General features: G+C 46.2%; 1 protein-coding gene across 1 annotated transcript in view; it reads right to left on the bottom strand.

Annotated features, from left to right (window-relative positions):
* LOC141099719 (uncharacterized) overlaps positions 1 to 18,321 on the bottom strand; it is a 772,310-nt gene that overhangs the window by 520,118 nt on the left and 233,871 nt on the right. The gene's annotated exons all lie outside the window — the stretch shown is intronic.

The raw sequence follows: 18,321 nt of genomic DNA, 5'->3' as shown, positions 1-18,321 counted from the left end.
GCCGTTCTCAGGCCCAGTATGGATTCAACAACATTGTAGAAAGTTGATAAAGGGTACAGTTTCACCGGATAACACGTATATATGTAGCCTAGTTTACACATTAAAAATATATGTCTATAGATCAGGAGGCAGACTCAGATGTTCTCAGGCCCAGTATGGATTTGACCAGATTGTACAAAGTTGAGAAAGGGTATTTTATCACTGGATAGCAGGTATATATAGCATAGTTTAAACATGTAAAATCTCCGTGTTCTCAGTATGGATTACACAGCAATCTAAAAAGTGGAAAAAAGGAAATGCATTTGAGGCGTACACAACTATATACTTTTGGTGTTATTTTTAAATCTTCATATATATTTCTGTCTCAGTAATACAGTCCAGCCTCTCCGCAATAGGAAATGAGATGTATACAATTACTGACATAAAGGCTATTGATTGCAGAAATCTAGGAATTACTATTTACGGGAAAAACTTCCGTCACAATTCTCATAGGCGATGCTGACCCTCAATTAATTTGTGTGTCTAGACAGTGAAAACATTTTTTTGTGAATAAAGTCTTGCTGTATCGCACTTCCATTGATTCCATCACTGTTACTCATCTCAATCAAATTTTTATCACAGGGAGCAATGTAAACATGGTGCTCACTGGCTATTATGATCTGTCACGTAACTTTGGAGTGCAAAAGACAGAAGCCACAGGCCGTAGGCGATTCTATTTGATTGGCATGAGAGGGCACATTTTAAAATGTGCGCCGGAATGTCACACGTTTGTGAGTAGGAAAACTGTGAAAGCTGATGATAAACCACCACTGCATGTCATTGTGAGTCGACGTCCATAAGAAATGGAAGCCATTGATCATCTGGAGCTAGAGCCCAGCCAGCAGGACAGGGCATAGCAACATCTTAACCATCATCTTTCAGTTCAAACAATTTGTAGTGGCACTCCCAGTGAAGGATTTGACAGCCCAGACTACACAGCGTAGGAGCAGGGAGAAGTAAACATTGCAAATGCTGGGGCCCTGCCCAAGCAAGGGGGGCACACTCGTGGGCGTCGGTAATGGCACTGAGCCCCTCAGTGTATGGCGGTGTGTCTGACGGCGGGTGTGCACCACCACCGCCAGAGACACTTGATTGCACTATGAGGGACCCTGTGCCAGTGCCCGCGCCCAAGAGTCGGCCTACCCACCTGTCCAGGGCAACGGCACTTGCACGGTTTCATGCGCTAGGTGGTGACCCCGGCCATGGGGGGGGGCAGCCCAATTAGGGCGGTTTACAAAGTGGCATATGTTGATGTGGGACATTCAGCTGCTGCAAAAGGCGAAATAGGTCAAGTTCGCGGAATAGGAGGAGGACCAAAGCAAGCCATTTTTCTGGCAACCTATGTGTCATCAAGGGAAGGTGGGACAAAATCCTTGGAAACCCATGCATGGTTCATTTTAATGAAGGTTAGATCATCCACATTTTGGGTTGACAGACAGGTCCTTTTTTCTGTCAGGATTGATCCAGCTGCACTGAAGACTCTTTCCGATAGCACACTTGCCGCTGGGCAAGCAAGCTCCTGTAAGGCATATTGTGCCAATTCAGGCCAGGTGTCCAGTTTAGCGGCCCAATAGTCGAAGGGGAATGACCTGTGAGGGAGAACATCGATATGGGAGGAAAAGTAGTTTGTAACCATAGTTGACAACTGCTGTCTCCTGTCACTTTTCATCGATGCAGTATTACCAGTTGTGTGAGCGGTACTTGAAAAATCAGTCCACAACATTGTCATGAAACCCCTGTCTCCAACGCCACTTCTGCTGTGTGCACCATGAACACCTCTGCCAAGCTGCCCCCGGCCCGTACGGCTCGTGTGAGAACCATCACCGCTGCTGTGTGCTGGGAATGCCTCAACCAACCGGTTTACCAGAGTTGCTTGTTTATTAGCCAATATTAGGTCAAGGTTCTCCTGTGGCATGATGTTTTGTAATTTGCCTTTATAGCGTGGATCCAAGATGCTGGCCAACCAGTAGTCGTCATCGTTCATCATTTTGTCAATGCGGGGGTCCCTTTTTAGGATCTGCAAGGCATAATCTGACATGTGGGCCCATGTTCCCGGCGTCAATGATGCACTGCGAGTGCTGGGTGAAGGAGCACTTTCTGGCAAATCCACATCCCTCCAGTCACGCACAAACCCTGTACCAGACCTTGCCACGCCAACATTTTCACTTGCCCCACGAGATGCATCCTCCTCCCCTAAGTAACCATCCCCATCATCATCCTCCTCCTCCTCTTCTTCCTCCACCTCGTCCAGGAGAGGTCCCTGAGCAGACAATGGCTGAATGTCCTCCTCTTCCTCCTTGTCAACATTGGCTGCAGACGCCTGCTCCTTAAGGTGCGTCAAAGTTTGCATGAGCAGATGCATAAGTGGGATGCTCATGCTTAGGATGGCGTCGTCTGCGCTTACCAGCCGTGTGCATTCGTCAAAACACTGAAGGACTTTACAGAGGTCTTTCAGCTTCGACCACTGCACACCTGTCAACTCCATGTCTGCTCTCAAAGTGCCTGGCCGTATATCCTCCCACAAATGCATTATGGCCTGCCTCTGTTTGCACAGCCGCTCAACCATGTGCAGGGTGGAGTTCCACCTTGTTGCAATGTCGATAATGAGGCGGTGGTTGGGAAGGTGGAGCAATCGCTGCAGCTTCTGCATACGAATGGAGTGTACAGGCGACCGGCGGATGTGCGTGCACAGTCTTCGCACCTTCTGGAGCAGGGCTGTTAACTCCGGATAATTGTTGAGGAAGCACTGCACCACCAGGTTCAAGGTGTGAGCCAAGCAAGGTAAGTGGCTGAGTTTTGAAAGGGCTATGGCTGCCACAAAATTACAGCCGTTATCACCAACTACCTTGCCTGCCTCAAGATGTATACTGCCCAGCCATGACTCAGTTTGTCGCTGAAAGTACTGGGCCAGCACCTCCGCGGTGTGTCTGTTGCCCAAACACATCATCTGCAACACAGCCTGTTGACGCTTTCCACTAGCTGCTCGATAGGGGGACACCTCGTGTGCAACAGTGGCAGCTGCAGATGGAGTGCTCGTACGACTGCGCTCTGTGGACGAGCTTTTGCTTCTGGAGGAGGAGGAGGAGGAGGAGGGTCGAACGCCTACAGCCAACTGTTTCCTATACCGTGGGCTAGGCAGCACTGTCCCACCACCGCTGTCCCCTGTGGACCCTGCATCCACCACATTAACCCAGTGCGCAGTGATGGACACGTAATGGCCCTGGCCATGCCGACTGGACCATGCATCTGTTGTGAGGTGCACCTTTCCACTCACTGACTGCTTGAGCGCATGGACAATGCGGTCTTTCACATGATGGTGGAGGGCTGGGATGGCTTTGCGAGAGAAGAAGTGGCAACTGGGTAGGTCATAGCGTGGTACTGCATAGGACATGAGTTCGCGGAAAGCTGCGCTTTCCACCAACCGATAGGGCATCATCTCTAACGAGATTAGTTTGGCAATGTGGGCGTTCAAACCCAGTGTATGCGGATGAGAGACTGAGTACTTTCTTGACCTACTCATAGTCTCTGGGAGGGTGAGCTGGACTTGAAAGCTGCATATGGTGGAACTAGCGGTGGACAGGGCGGACTGAGAGAGGGTTGATGATGGTGATGGGGTTGGTGTTCTTTCTGATGGCCTAGATTCAGTCTTTCGTTGATATAACAGTGGGATTCCCTGACTGCTGTAGCCTTGCAACGACACCTCAACATTTGCTGCTGTGCTAACCGGTGGGCTTACAGTGGGGGAAACAATGTAGCGTTGCTGACTACATTCTTTGTGATCAGTTGCACATGTGGTACTTGAGGTTTGGTGTTGTGTCCACGCTTGCAAGTGCATGCTGGTTAAATGTCTAAGCATGCAACTGGTATTCAAATTTTTCAGATTTTTCCCTCGGCTAAAGGTCTTTGCGCACTTCTTACAGATAACCTTGGCCTGATCATGAGGATTTTGTTCAAAAAAGTGCCACACTGCACTCTTCCTACTTTGGAAGACATTTTGCGGCCTAGCACGCTGTGCTATTTTGACCGTCTGGACAAGCTGTCCAGCAACTCTTTTGATTTTTGGAACCTGTCTTTGGAGTGCTCCGGGCCTGCCAGATAACAGCTGTTGCGATGTCGATGTCTGCTGTGGATGCTCCTCCTCCTCATCTGAGCTATTGGAAGCAGCACCCTCTTCCCCCAATGGATGCCAATCTGGGTCAACAACTGGGTCATCCATCACCTCCTCTTCAATGTCATGTGCACCTTCCTCTGTGTCACCGTGAATGGTGGTATAGTATGCGGCAAGGGGCACCTGAGTCTCATCAGGGTCAGAATCTGGCTCATTACACTGTGAGGACAATGTTGTGCTCTGAGTGAATGTACCAGCAGAGTCATCTATCAGTGGCTGTGCATCAGTGCACTCCATGTCAGATTCATCTTCGCCTGGGTAATTCACCATTTCACTTGATAACCCAGGCATGGTATGTGAAAACAGCTCCATGGAGTAATCAGTTGTATGGCCTGCGTCATCCTTCAATCTTGGTTGGGGTGAAGGACACAAGGAAAGGTGTGGTTCATGAACATGAGCCTCCAATGACGACTCAGTGCTTTTATTTTTTACAACTTCAGAAGAGGAGGCGATAGACCTGGAGGCTGAGTCAGCAATGTAAGCCAAAACTTTTTTCTGAAGCTCTGGCTTTAAAAGCGATTTGCCAACTCCTAGAAAATTAAGCCTTTGAGGCCTTGTGGAGCCAGACAATGACGCAGGCTCAACACCTCCTGCATTCGGTCCTATTTTGCTTTTGCCACTACCATCAGATCCACCACCCACACCATCATTACCAGCTGGCAACCCCCGCCCAATTCCATGGCCTCTTCCACCAGCCTTCCTCATTTTTGGTAAAAATGTACACAAAATCCCACAAACTATATAGTAATGTAAAACAAGGTACAAGGTGTATATAGGACAGGGGAGATGTAGAATTTCTGAACACACTTGTGGACACTGTTGGATTGTGTGAGGCCCAGTGAATATCACACCTCTGTGTCACAGGCTCAATGTCGCAGGTGTGAAAAATGTCACTATAGAACAGGGGAGATGTAGAATTTCTGAACACACTTGTAGACACTGTTGGATTGTGTGAGGCCCAGTGAATATCACACCGCTATGTCACAGGCTCAATGTCGCAGGTGTGAAAAATGTCACTATAGGACAGGGGAGATGTAGAATTTCTGAACACACTTGTGGACACTGTTGGATTGTGTGAGGCCCAGTGAATATCACACCGCTATGTCACAGGCTCAATGTCGCAGGTGTGAAAAATGTCACTATAGGACAGGGGAGATGTAGAATTTCTGAACACACTTGTGGACACTGTTGGATTGTGTGAGGCCCAGTGAATATCACACTGCTATGTCACAGGCTCAATGTCGTAGGTATGAAAAATGTCACTATAGGACAGGGGAGATGTAGAATTTCTGCACACACTTGTGGACACTGTTGGATTGTGTGAGGCCCAGTGAATATCACACCGCTATGTCACAGGCTCAATGTCGCAGGTGTGAAAAATGTCACTATAGGACAGGGGAAATGTAGAATTTCTGAACACACTTGTGGACACTGTTGGATTGTGTGAGGCCCAGTGAATATCACACCGCTATGTCACAGGCTCAATGTTGCAGGTGTGAAAAATGTCACTATAGGACAGGGGAGATGTAGAATTTCTGAACACACTTGTGGACACTGTTGGATTGTGTGAGGCCCAGTGAATATCACACCGCTATGTCACAGTCTCAATGTCGCAGGTGTGAAAAATGTCACTATAGGACAGGGGAGATGTAGAATTTCTGAACACACTTGTGGACACTGTTGGATTGTGTGAGGCCCAGTGAATATCACACCGCTATGTCACAGGCTCAATGTCGCAGGTGTAAAAATGTCACTATAGGTCAGGGGAGATGTAGAATTTCTGAACACACTTGTGGACACTGTTGGATTGTGTGAGGCCCAGTGAATATCACACCGCTATGTCGCAGTCTCAATGTCGCAGGTGTGAAAAATGTCACTATAGGACAGGGGAGATGTAGAATTTCTGAACACACTTGTGGACACTGTTGGATTGTGTGAGGCCCAGTGAATATCACACCGCTATGTCACAGGCTCAATGTCGCAGGTGTGAAAAATGTCACTATAGGACAGGGGAGATGTAGAATTTCTGAACACACTTGTGGACACTGTTGGATTGTGTGAAGCCCAGTGAATATCACACCGCTATGTCACAGTCTCAATGTTGCAGGTGTGAAAAATGTCACTATAGGACAGGGGAGATGTAGAATTTCTGAACACACTTGTGGACACTGTTGGATTGTGTGAGGCCCAGTGAATATCACACCGCTATGTCACAGGCTCAATGTCGTAGGTGTGAAAAATGTCACTATAGGACAGGGGAGATGTAGAATTTCTGAACACACTTGTGGACACTGTTGGATTGTGTGAGGCCCAGTGAATATCACACCGCTATGTCACAGGCTCCATGTCGCAGGTGTGAAAAAAGGCACTATAGGACAGTGGAGATGTAGAATTTCTGAAGACACTTGTGGACACTGTTGGATTGTGTGAGGCCCAGTGAATATCACACCACTATGTCACAGGCTCAATGTCGTAGGTGTGAAAAATGTCACTATAGGACAGGGGAGATGTAGAATTTCTGAACACACTTGTGGACACTGTTGGATTGTGTGAGGCCCAGTGAATATCACACCGCTATGTCACAGTCTCAATGTCGCAGGTGTGAAAAATGTCACTATAGGACAGGGGAGATGTAGAATTTCTGAACACACTTGTGGACACTGTTGGATTGTGTGAGTCCCAGTGAATATCACACCGCTATGTCACAGGCTCAATGTCGTAGGTGTGAAAAATGTCACTATAGGACAGGGGAGATGTAGAATTTCTGAACACACTTGTGGACACTGTTGGATTGTGTGAGGCCCAGTGAATATCACACCGCTATGTCACAGGCTCAATGTTGCAGGTGTGAAAAATGTCACTATAGGACAGGGGAGATGTAGAATTTCTGAACACACTTGTGGACACTGTTGGATTGTGTGAGGCCCAGTGAATATCACACCGCTATGTCACAGGCTCAATGTCGCAGGTGTAAAAATGTCACTATAGGACAGGGGAGATGTAGAATTTCTGAACACACTTGTGGACACTGTTGGATTGTGTGAGGCCCAGTGAATATCACACCGCTATGTCGCAGTCTCAATGTCGCAGGTGTGAAAAATGTCACTATAGGACAGGGGAGATGTAGAATTTCTGAACACAATTGTGGACACTGTTGGATTGTGTGAGGCCCAGTGAATATCACACCGCTATGTCACAGTCTCAATGTCGCAGGTGTGAAAAATGTCACTATAGGACAGGGGAGATGTAGAATTTCTGAACACACTTGTGGACACTGTTGGATTGTGTGAGGCCCAGTGAATATCACACCGCTATGTCACAGTCTCAATGTCGCAGGTGTGAAAAATGTCACTATAGGACAGGGGAGATGTAGAATTTCTGAACACACTTGTGGACACTGTTGGATTGTGTGAGGTCCAGTGAATATCACAACGCTATGTCACAGGCTCAATGTCGTAGGTGTGAAAAATGTCACTATAGGACAGGGGAGATGTAGAATTTCTGAACACACTTGTGGACACTGTTGGATTGTGTGAAGCCCAGTGAATATCACAACGCTATGTCACAGGCTCAATGTCGTAGGTGTGAAAAATGTCACTATAGGACAGGGGAGATGTAGAATTTCTGAACACACTTGTGGACACTGTTGGATTGTGTGAGGCCCAGTGAATATCACACCGCTATGTCACAGGCAGAAATTGGCTAGTGTATGACAAACTACAAGGTGTATATAGAATTGGGCAGAATAGGAATCTCCCTAGAGTGTAGGTCTGTAAGAACGGAACAAGTCCTCGACTTATCCTTACAGAGTCACACACAGATATCTTCACTGTGGCCGTGATAACAGCCATTACACGGTACTGAGAGAGGAGCGTGCACGTACACCGCTGTCCGGTGTCCGTAAAATTGTCAAGCTCCATGTTTTTTAAGTATACGGACTGACACATGCTGTCTCTCTATAGTTTTGAATGTGATCAAACAGCAAATATACTTAACTGTTTGAAAACCAGACAAAACTAGAAGGTGGAGGTCTGTAAGAACGGAACATGTCCTCGACTTATCCTTACAGAGTCACACACAGATAGCGTCACTGTGGCCGTGATAACAGCCGTTACACGGTACTGTGTGAGGAGCGTACACCGCTGTATGGTGTGAAAAAATGCACGCTCAGTACCTCACCAGGACAAAAAAAAAATTTGGATTGCTTTTAAAAAAGCAGTTTGCAGAGCAGTGGGAAAACAGCAATGTAGCTATCAGGAAGCCTTATAAGGCAGCCTAACAACCAACACAGCTGATCCAGCAAAATATAGCCTCAACTTGCACTGCACACACAGTGACTGGTGTGTTGTACAGGCAAAATCGCTAGCAGCAGAAGCAGTTTTTGGTGTCTTCTTCCCTGCCTAACGCTCTCCCTACAGAATCAGCAGCAGCAGCAGCAGCTCTCCCTATTCTGAGATCAGCATGAGTAACATGGCGGTCGGCATGCACGCCCTTTTATATCCCCTGTGACGCCCCCCAAAGCAAGCCAATCACTTGCATGCCCTTCTCAAAGATGGTGGTGACCCCTGCCTATGTCATCACATTGCCCACAGTGTCCGTGGATCCTGATTGGCTGAAAAAGGGTGGAAAACAAACTTTTGAAACGTGACTTTGGCGCTAAAGTCACCGAGCTCATGGCCGACCTCACCCTAGGGTCGGGTTTCGTTTCATGAAACCCGACTTTACCAAATGTCGGCGACTTTTGAAATTTTTCGACCCGTTTCGCTCAACTCTAACAGGGAGACCATACAAACTTGCAGATGTTGTCCTTGGTGGGATTCGAACCCAGGACTCCAGCGCTGCAGTGCTAACCACTGAGCCACTGTGCTGCCCATATAAATAAATAAACGCAAGTTATATGAATTAAATTATTCACTAACATGAAGTACAATTTGTCACGAGAAAACAATGTCAGAATCACTGGGATCCAAGGAAGCGTTCCAGAGTTACTACCTCATAAAGGGACAGTGGTCAGAATTGTAAAAATTGGCCCTGTTATTAACGTGCAAACCACCCTTGGGAGTAAAGGGGTTAAAGTTTTCATTTTATGATTTCTTTTATAATTCATGCATTTTTTATTCCAAGAAAAAAATTGACCTGTTTCATAATCTTGTCGGATAAAAAATTAACTTTTTTTTTTGTTTGATCTCAATTTGGGTCAAAACTAATTTCTTTTCCAATTTTTTTCAAGAAATTAGAATTCTAGTTTTTCGTTAATCATGAACACAGTTCACTTTCTGCTTTATCCAGTTGATCAGTTAATATGGCATATTCTTCTTCATTCCTTGATGTAATCAGGTGCAATCAATTTTGTGAGCATTGGAAAAGAATTTTAACCCATTGTTTTTAGAATAACGCAATAAGACTCAAATGCCTACACCCTAGAGGTGAAATAGAGGATTTCTTGAAAGTTTCTGCAACATGGTCAATGCTGCAGTTTTTTTTCTTCTAAGTATTAATTGCAAGAACAGTATAGGAGACCCACTGTTTAATAATGGGAACAACAAACCATAGCCGGCTAATGGATCCCTAAGAATAGTAAAGGCCGCCTGTTGGCCCTATAAAAATATGCTTTGTAGCTTTCAGAGTCCCTCCTTCATAAATGACACAGGAAGTGTCTGATGATGTGACACACACCACATGGCCAGATAAGGTCATAAATGGTTGTAAAATGTTCAAATGACATTTCCCTGTGAATGCATTTGTCTTGGTTGAAAGCAATACTAAGGCCGGAGTCACACTAGCGATTAAATCGGACGAATGCAATGAGGCAGCTCCCATCATCCGATTTTTTTTCTGAATGTTTCCTCGGACCGAGACAATAGCAGCATGCTGCGATTGTCACCAATTTTTGGATCGGACTCGCCAATGCAAGTCTATGGGGACGATAAAAAATTGGATTACAAACGGACCAGATATGTGAGTTGTGATAAAATCGCACCCGGTGTCCTTTACAAAAAGCCGGCAATTCATTTAGCATTACAGTAAAATCACACTGACAGGTTAAATAAAGAAACGAAAGAATAGATATTGACACATATAATACAATATATATATATATATATATATATATATATATATATATATATATATAATTCATGCAGTTCTTCATAGCAGAATAGCCACTGTAACATTTGCTGGCTTCTGTAAATTCATTCCCCTACCCGACATGAAATGACACATGGTTTACATATAGTTAACCATTTCATTTCATGGTTTTTTTTTTATGTCTATCACTAGTAATTAGATGAGGGTTTTTGTGTAAAATTTTGGAGTTGTAGGTGTTTATTTAAGGGGTTAATTCGTTGTAAAAAATTGCGGGGAATTCCGCTGACGTCACTGAGGCTGCAGGGAGTCCCCGCAATTTTTTACAACGAATTAACCCCTTAAATTAACACCTACAACTCCAAAATTTTACACAAAAACCCTCATCTAATTACTAGTGATAGACATAAAAAAAACATGAAATGAAATGGTTAACTGTATGTAAACCATGTGTCATTTCATGTCGGGTAGGGGAATGAATTTACAGAAGCCGGCAAATGTTACAGTGGCTATTCTGCTATGAAGAACTGCATGAATTATATATATATATATATATATATATACATATATATATATATATATTCTATGTGTCTATATCTATTCTTTCCTTTGTGTTTGAAAACCTGTCATAGGGCTCCATTAGATGTCCATTTTGCAAGTCTGCGAGAAAATCTCGCCAGACGGATGTCAAACGGATGGTTACATGCGATTAAAATCGGATGAATGAAGAAAAATCGCATAAAAAACGGATCACTGGTTAAGAAACATTTGTGCGATTTCGGACCGTTAAAATCGGACCGATTTTTTATTCGTTGTGTGTGACTCCAGCCTAAAGTTCAAAAATGCATCAAAATTGCTACATGTCAACATAGCCCAAGGTGTGGAGGAGCATTTTTGTTTTTGGATATTTATTTTTCCTTACATACAAGTCATTACCCCAGGAAAATCCATTTTGGTTTCATTTTTGTATGTTTGCTTGTGAGTCTGTAAAAGTGGCATAAGACTCTGGCAACATTGTTCACAGCAGTGACCTGGGAGTCAGAAATGCTTCCAGGGGTCTTCCCCATGCTGTTCCCATGTCATTTGAGCACTGTTCCCATTGATTTCTGCAATTTCTGGACCCTCTAAAGACCGCCGGTTTGAGTTTCCCATAGACTTACATTGGGCTTGATGCTCATGTTGAGCACCCGAGCATTCCAATATGCTCAACCCGAGCAATGAGCACCCAAGCATTTTAGTGCTCGCCCATCACTAGATAAGCTGTGTGCAAGATTAAAAAGTAGGGAATATCCTGCTGCCTGATATTAATTGGCCAGTTTTAGCTTTTATTTTACATAATTGGTGCAGATATTGCAGAGAATCTGCAAGATAAAAAACATACCAAATACTTATCATGGGAATAAAGCTTTAAAGGGTTATTTTCGAGTTCTTAACTTTCCAGGTGTTCACTGACCACAAAAATTTGGTCTATCTACAGACTGCCCAGAGGCTGAATTCTCGCCAGGCCAGATGGTCCTTGTTCTTCTACTGATTCCATTTCACCCTGCATTTTCTCTCCGGGGAGAAGAACATCCAGGCCGACGCTCTCTCTCGCTCCATGGTGTCATCAGAGGAGGAGGAGGAGCCTCGGCTGATAGTTCCATCGGAGATTCTGAGGACCGTGGCTCCGGTTGCTCTCAAGTCGGTACCTCCGGGCAAGACTTTTGTTCCTGCCCATCTGCGACCAGAGGTCCTTTCTTGGGCTCATTCGTCCAGGGTGGGGGGACATTTTGGGACCAAACGAACCTCTGATCTCCTGGCGAGGACATACTGGTGGCCGCATATGGCTCGTGACGTCAGGGACTATATTCAGGCATGCGTCTCTTGCACCCAGAATCGGTCCTCTCAGCAGCGGCCCGCTGGGTTACTCTATCCCCTACCGGTTGCGGACAGGCCCTGGGAGATGGTCGGTATGGACTTTGTGGTGGGTCTGCCCAAGTCCAGTGGCAGCACCGTCATTTGGGTGGTCACCGATCATTTCTCCAAGATGGTACATCTGGTACCACTCTCTCGGCTACCTTCGGCATGGGGCCTGGCAGCGTTGTTTATTAAACATGTTTTCCACCTACACGGCATCCCAGATAAGATTGTCAGCGACAGGGGTCCTCAGTTTGCATCTCGGTTCTGGAGAGAGCTCTGTTCCCTGCTCAGCATTGAGCTAAATCTCTCCTCAGCCTATCATCCCGAGACGAATGGGTTGGTTGAGAGAACCAACCAGACCCTGGTGACATACCTGCAACATTTTGTCTCAGGCAGGCAGGATGATTGGACATCTTTGCTTCCGTGGGCGGAGTTCGCATTGAACAACACTGTGGCCGACTCCACCGGTCAGACCCCATTCCTCCTAAATTACGGTCAGCATCCGCGCGTCCCCGTGCCCATGCCCGTGTCGTCCACCGACTCTAGGGTGGCAGACTGGGCGGTGGAGGCACGTGACATTTGGGATTGCACGCAGGATGCTATCCGGGCCTCCAAAGAGAGAATGAGGTCCTCCGCTGATACTCGCCGGCGCCCTGCTCTGACCTTCGCCCCTGCCACTTGGTGTGGCTCTCCGCTCGAAACATCAGGCTGCGGGCGGAATCCGCTAAGTGCGCACCGTGCTATATTGGCCCTTTCGAGGTCCTCGAGCAGATTAACCCTGTGGTCTACCGTCTGGCCCTTCCACCACACTTGGCTATCTCGGACACATTTCATGTGTCTCTCCTTAAGGCGGTTCACATGTCCCGGTTTTCTGAGCCATCTGCCGGGACATCAGACCTGTCGTCTGACGAGTTTGAGGTCAATGCCATCGTGGGATGCAAGGTGATGAGGGGCAAAAAGTTTTACTTGGTGGATTGGAAGGGTCATGGTCCTGAGGCTCAGACCTGGGAGCCGGTGGAGAACATCCATGCTCCTCTTCTCATTGCAGAGTTTGAGCGCAGCGAGGCTCAGAGCGCAGGCGGCCCTAGGAGGGGGGGTAATGTTAGGCATCGGATTTCTGTCGCTGCACAGCGAGAATCCCGAGCCTTACTTCCAGCGGTCTCTCATTCCTCTCCAGCCGCAGAGGAGGTTGCTCAGCAAACTCGTCGGTCCAGGCGCTCTGCCCAGACCAGCTCCGTGGGTTTGCTTGCTGCTGCCACCTCTGGCGCAGCTATTACAATACATGCTGCTCGCAGCGAGATTCTCCAGGGACTAAGTCCCCATGTTGGGCCACTGAGCAGGCCCGTGGAGTGATCTCCCATTGGAGATCGAAGGTCACGTGCTCAGGTCCTGCTCCTGTTCGGATTGACCCATCCGAGAAGCCAGGAAGGTCCCGGACGCTCGTGGCGATAAAAGGTTTGCATGGCCGCTTGGCCATGCGCTAGGATAAGACTGTATTTACAGACTATATGGAGTAAGTGATGTATGCACGCATGAATGTCTCTGTTGAATGACTCATTAAGAAATCCCTACCCTTGGTACGCATGTGTTGTGCAGCCTAGCCTGCTATCGCCCAGGCTTAGGCGTAGGTAGGACAGAGGTTGAGTCAGGCATCAGTCCTCACCAGGGACTCGGCATGCCTCAGTGCACATTCTCCATAGCCAGCATCTATAGCGGGGTTCACGGCAGCGACGCCATGCTTTCAGTGGGCCTAGAAGGACTCTAACCCCGTGTCCTTGGGGTAGAGTTCTGTGGCCGTACCCTCTGCGCTCTTTTGGCCGGGCTCTGTGAGCTTAACAGGCTCCGGCATCTACGTTAAGCAGTTGTGCGGCTCTGTGCATTTATAGAGTTCAACCCTGTTCACACTGGGTGACGTAACCCACGTGTGACTTGTTTCACACCGCTTAATTCTTCCACCATTACTTAGCAGCAGTGTACCACCTCTGCACGGTGGACCCCGGGCTGCGAACGCACCTACTATTATTTTATAATTTGGTGTGTTCCCCCAGCCCTAACATGTTATTCTTATGCAATTACAGCTTTTATTTTTTACAGTGTACAACTCATTTCCATGGAACTTGGCCTCCAGACTCTTGCCAAGAGTGCACAGTAGTTACATTCACAGAGACAGGTTAACTCTTAATATCTGAGTCCGCTCTCTTTATCCCATTGATTTTTATACAAACAGGTAGCTTCTCACCTCCCTCTCATTCAGGGCCGCCATCAAGGCATTACTATTCTTAGTGGTATGTGGGCCTGGGTGAGCAGAAGCAAAGAGGGACAGATGGCATGGACCCAGTCGAGGCCCTCTAACTTTTGCTTCTGTTCTGCTCAGGGTATATTACTGTACTGTGTGCCGGCTGTGTAATGTGTAATAACGCACTGTTCTACCTGAGCACATCTAGGCACAGGGAGTTTTCATGGAGCTCCAGGGATGTCAAAATAGAATGTCAATGCAGTTCCAGGGGAGCTACCTCTGCCCATTCTGTGACGTGCAGGTGACAGCGCCTATGCGTTGCAATGATCTCGTAGACGCCAGCATGTACGCGAGCTAGGATATCAGAAATTGAGCTGCAGGGGATTGTATGAGAGGTAAGTATGAAAAACTTTTCTTTAATATAATGAATTAAATGGGTAAGGGGGAGTGTTGTGAGTTCATTTTCCCCTTCACCATTGAGGTCTGATTAACTCCCTCTTCTGGTGAAGGAAGGTAGTGAGGCTGATTACCAATCACCTGGGTATGATGATGATGACTGGGTGACGGGAATCGCTGACTGGATATAAGGCAGCCGACGCCCTTCTGCCTTGCTGGTGATCTCTCTGAGGGATTCTAGGAGACCAGTCTGATTCCTGCTCCTCAAAAGCTAAGTTTTCTGCACTGCTTTTTGCATTTGTGTTTTGTTTTGTTTTGCCTTGCTTTTCTGAATTTCTGCCATTCCCTGCTGGGGTGAGTTGAATTCCTTTTTGCTCTGTCTTCAGAAAATACCTGAGTGCTGATATAGTCTTTTTGAAGCCTAGCGTCTTCAGGGCCTTTTTCCCTATCAGCCTGTTGGCCCTTGTTTTGATAGGGTTTTTGGCGGATTGCAGACAGCAGCTTTCCTATCCTGTCCTATTTAGTTAGCTTGGGCCCCATCATTTGCTCAGCCTATCTTTCTATCTGTGTGAGTGTTTTTTCATCTTGCTTCACCGTCATTATATGTTGGGGGCTGCCTATTGCTTTGGGGTCTGCTCTGGGGCAGTTTAGATTTCCCTTTCTGTCTTTAGGCTATATAGTTCTCCGGCTGTGATCGAGGGGTCTAAGGCAGCGTAGGAACCCCCCACGGCTACTGCTAGTTGTTGTTGATAGGTTCAGGGGTCTGCAATCCGATAGCTGCCAACTTCTCTGGTTTTCTGGACTTAGCTAGCATTTCTGTTTTTGCCTCCTACGGTGACTCATTCATAACAAGGGAGCAAATGATTATGAAATGAAAGTGGGGGACGGGGGACAGTAAATGATTAACTGAGGTGGAGGACAGAAAATGATGAATGGGGGGTAGAGGACAGAAAATGATAAATTAAGTGTGGGATGTAGAGAGAGTAAATTAATATGTATTGAAGGTGAGGGAGAGCAAATGATGTTGAATTGAGGGTGGTGGACAGCAAATGATAATGAATTGAGGGTGGGTGTGGAGAAAGCGCAAATATTGATGAATTGAGGGTGTGGAGGAGTAAATGATGATGTATTGATACTGTGGTATAGGGACACTAAGAATTGAGGGTGCGGGAGAGTAAAGGATCGTATATTGAAGGTGGAGGAGAGAAAATGATGATGCATTGGGGTGGGGGCAGAAAATAATGATAATTTGAGGGAGAGTAAACCATGTATTGAGTGTGGGGGAGAGCAAATGATGCTGTATTTAGGGTGGGGGAGAGCAGTTGATAATGAACAGAGGGTGGGAGTGGGAGAGAGAGGACATGACATATTGAATTAGGGTGGAGGGGACATATAAATATAATGAATAGGGGGAGTAGAAGGTACAGAGTGGGGGTCATTGAGGATGCAGGAGTGTGACATACTGAATTGGGAAAAAGAGTACAGGTGCTAATTAATTTATATATTTATTGGGTGGGGAAAGTGGCTATTTATAGTTAGTAGAGGCACATTGGTGGATTACAATTTTTATATTTGGAATGCTGGGTTGCATAATATATACAGTGGGGAAAAAAAGTATTTAGTCAGTCAGCAATAGTGCAAGTTCCACCACTTAAAAAGATGAGAGGCGTCTGTAATTTACATCATAGGTAGACCTCAACTATGGGAGACAAACTGAGAAAAAAAAATCCAGAAAATCACATTGTCTGTTTTTTTTTCATTTTATTTGCATATTATGGTGGAAAATAAGTATTTGGTCAGAAACAAAATTTCATCTCAATACTTTGTGATATATCCTTTGTTGGCAATGACAGAGGTCAAACGTTTTCTGTAAGTCTTCACAAGGTTGCCACACACTGTTGTTGGTATGTTGGCCCATTCCTCCATGCAGATCTCCTCTAGAGCAGTGATGTTTTTGGCTTTTCGCTTGGCAACACGGACTTTCAACTCCCTCCAAAGGTTTTCTATAGGGTTGAGATCTGGAGACTGGCTAGGCCACTCCAGGACCTTGAAATGCTTCTTACGAAGCCACTCCTTCGTTGCCCTGGCGGTGTGCTTTGGATCATTGTCATGTTGAAAGACCCAGCCACGTTTCATCTTCAATGCCCTTGCTGATGGAAGGAGGTTTGCACTCAAAATCTCACGATACATGGCCCCATTCATTCTTTCATGTACCCGGATCAGTCGTCCTGGCCCCTTTGCAGAGAAACAGCCCCAAAGCATGATGTTTCCACCACCATGCTTTACAGTAGGTATGGTGTTTGATGGATGCAACTCAGTATTCTTTTTCCTCCAAACACGACAAGTTGTGTTTCTACCAAACAGTTCCAGTTTGGTTTCATCAGACCATAGGACATTCTCCCAAAACTCCTCTGGATCATCCAAATGCTCTCTAGCAAACTTCAGACGGGCCCGGACATGTACAGGCTTAAGCAGTGGGACACGTCTGGCACTGCAGGATCTGAGTCCATGGTGGCGTAGTGTGTTACTTATGGTAGGCCTTGTTACATTGGTCCCAGCTCTCTGCAGTTCATTCACTAGGTCCCCCCGCGTGGTTCTGGGATTTTTGCTCACCGTTCTTGTGATCATTCTGACCCCACGGGGTGGGATTTTGCGTGGAGCACCAGATCGAGGGAGATTATCAGTGGTCTTGTATGTCTTCCATTTTCTAGTTATTGCTCCCACAGTTGATTTCTTCACTCCAAGCTGGTTGGCTATTGCAGATTCAGTCTTCCCAGCCTGGTGCAGGGCTACAATTTTGTTTCTGGTGTCCTTTGACAGCTCTTTGGTCTTCACCATAGTGGAGTTTGGAGTCAGACTGTTTGAGGGTGTGCACAGGTGTCTTTTTATACTGATAACAAGTTTAAACAGGTGCCATTACTACAGGTAATGAGTGGAGGAAAGAGGAGACTCTTAAAGAAGAAGTTACAGGTCTGTGAGATCCAGAAATCTTGATTGCTTGTTTCTGACCAAATACTTATTTTCCACCATAATATGCAAATAAAATGAAAAAAAACAGACAATGTGATTTTCTGGATTTTTTTTTCTCAGTTTGTCTCCCATAGTTGAGGTCTACCTATGATGTAAATTACAGACGCCTCTCATCTTTTTAAGTGGTGGAACTTGCACTATTGCTGACTGACTAAATACTTTTTTTCCCCACTGTATTAATGATTGCAGTGCTAACCTCTGAGCCACCATGTTGCTTCATGGAAGACTCATCAGAAGAAAACTTCTCCTGTGTTCTCACCATAAAGTTCATCGTCAGAAGTATGCAAAAGAACACCTAAGGAAGCCTGATATATTTTGGAAACAAGTCCTGTGGCCACAATGATCAAAGGTATGTGTGGAGAATAAAGGGCACCGAATTCAAGGAAAAAAACATCTTGCTAACCACTAAGCATGGGGGTGGATAAATCATGCTTTGGGGTTATATTGCAGCCATTGGCAGTGGTAACAT

This window comes from Dendrobates tinctorius, unplaced genomic scaffold (genome assembly GCF_039654945.1).
Source record: "Dendrobates tinctorius isolate UK_male_01 unplaced genomic scaffold, ASM3965494v1 ptg000102l, whole genome shotgun sequence".
Lineage (NCBI taxonomy): Eukaryota > Metazoa > Chordata > Amphibia > Anura > Dendrobatidae > Dendrobates > Dendrobates tinctorius.
Note: the sequence above shows the minus strand (reverse complement) of the source record. Positions and strands in the feature narration are given on the sequence as shown.